Below are 2,573 nucleotides of genomic sequence, written 5' to 3' on the forward strand. Positions count from 1 at the left end.
AAACCTGTAACATTAAAAAAATTATTAGTAAAATTATAACTTAATACACATGATGATGAATCATTCTAAATAATTAACATTTAATTACCTGATCGGCCTGAGAAGCAAGAACGAAAGGATCATAATATTGCAGTTTTCGCCTCGAATTTACTGATGTAACTCCAAATGCATCTGTTCTCACACCTCGATTTAGAGTGTTGTCATGCCAATCACAATAAAAAATAGTACAGCGCAATCCAACCATGCCCAAATACTTGATTTCCAACTCATGTATGTGTCCGTAGTATACATCATCTCCTGATGCAGAACAAACACTAGCATCATAAGTTGTACTCGAACGTCTCTGATATCTTGCATATTTCCATTATCTTATCCATTCATCCATGTGCATTTTGATCATATATACTAGGATTTAGCCATGTTTAGGTTACATTTTGCATACATGAGTCTTTATCAGGTGTTGGAGTGCCACATGGAGTTCTTGGGGACATTTGGATGCATTTGGAGCTCAAAGGAGGTGAAATATGTGATCATTGGACGAGCAGAGCAGGGGAGCGAGGTTCTTCAGCGACGTCATGAGGTCGCTCCAAAGCACCTCTCAGAGCGACCTAGCTGGAGCGACCCCGTGAAGTCGCTCGCCATATTCATCCCGTTGGAAGCCCAGAGCGACTTGCCCAGAGCGACTTGCCCAGAGCGACGCCCCGAGGTCGCTCGCGTCTCTATGGCGAGACGACACGAAGCAAAGCCCGGAGCGACCTCTCAGAGTGACCCACTGAGGTCGCTCCCGGAGGCCGGAGCGACTTTTCGGAGCGACATGCCGAGGTCGCTCCGCGTCTATTGTTGGGTCGACTTCTATTTACTTAAGGGCCTTTTGGTCATTTCATTATGCACATTTTACATTTCTAAAACCTATGTTTTAAACATCTTTTGTAGCCGGCAGGAGATTATTTTTGGATCTATTGACAAATACACAAAAACTCTCTTGAGAAGTTTATCTCTTGGATTTTGATTGTTATGTTCTTGTGTTCTTGTTGATTTCTTATCTATTTCTTTACATGATTAATCTGAAATCCAATATGGGTTTAAGAGGAATCATGGAGATTAGTGAGTAATCACCTTTTGAATTCATGGGTTAGGGAGATTAAGGGTGATTAGGTTAGTTCTAGGATGTTTTAGTGTAGATCATTCTTGTTCCTTGCTAGTAGAGTATTCTTAATGCATCTTCTGAGTTGGCCACTCAAAAGTTGATCAATAAGCATTTTCCACCCAAAAGGTGTTTGATGAAATGCCTGTGACAACTCTCTTAGGCTTTTAGTATACTTTGCCAAAGACATTTGTTGTTAAAGGTGCTAAAATAGCTAATAGACTTGTTAGTAATGATCGATTTCATATTATTCAACCAAAGACATTTGATGTTTGAGATATGTTAGCAAATGAGCATTCATCTAGACATAGAGCTTGCTTAGAATTGTGTCTAGGCTTAAGGTCGATAGTTTGATTGATCATTTGCCATCCACTTGATCACCTAAGGTCTAATCCCTATGCCCATGAGTTCTCTTTTCCCTTAGTCAAGAAAATATCATTCTGTTATTGCTTTTTAGTTTTAGTCATAGCTTAAAACTCATCTAAATCATTGGTTGCACTTAGATTAAGTGAGTACTTGCATTCTCAGTGCTTTGATATCCCTCAGAACTGGTTCGACATTCACTATACTACAACATTTGTCTTAGGAGCCTTGAAAACTCCTAACATCAGTCTCCTCTTCTGAGTTGTGAATGCATTTGGGTAAAGGGCATGTTCTCCACTTTGACATCAAGGAGAAAATGAAGAAACCAATTGTGTTCGGGCAAGCCTTCTACATTGAAAAGATGGGCACTCTTGCTGATGAGCACCTTGAAGAGTTACCACCTGAGGACGACGAGGAGGGAGCATCTCCCTCTACTCATTCCCCATAGAAGGTAACCCACCACACTCCCTTGTATATACCATTTTGTTTTTGCATATTAGTCTTCTTTTCGGTACCTCTCTCTCTACTTGACAACACAGAGACTGTGTAACTCAAGTTTGGGGGAGGTACCAAGTATTTGATCATGTTTGCTTTGATGTTGTTTCATTGAGTCATGCATTGCATACCTATTTGCGTATAAAAAAAAGCAATCATTTAGTTTGCATCAATTGCACTTATAGGTTGCATTTACTTGCATTGTGAGCAATGATTTTAAAATGCCTTGTAAAGAACACTACGTTGCACCTGAGTAGCTTTTGCACCCCTCAAAAAGACTTGTATGTTTCGAGTCTTGAAAACTCTTCCTGAAACATGCTGATTGCTGAAACTCAGTCTTCGAAGCCAACTACAACCTTATTTGAACTGAACGAACTTAATGCTTCTTGCTCATGGTCCCTTGTGTACTGAGTCATGGATATACACACTTGAGTTGTCACATCCTTTATGCCAATCTTATTTTGACAAACTCTAGTGGTAGACCACTCCCAAAACCTTTCCCTTCTTTTAAGCTTTCATTGTTTGATGAGTGAGGCCTTCTTCGGAAAGTCTTACATGTGCATAATGTTGA

The sequence above is a fragment of the Brassica oleracea genome, chromosome C9 (assembly GCF_000695525.1).
Source record: "Brassica oleracea var. oleracea cultivar TO1000 chromosome C9, BOL, whole genome shotgun sequence".
NCBI lineage: Eukaryota > Viridiplantae > Streptophyta > Magnoliopsida > Brassicales > Brassicaceae > Brassica > Brassica oleracea.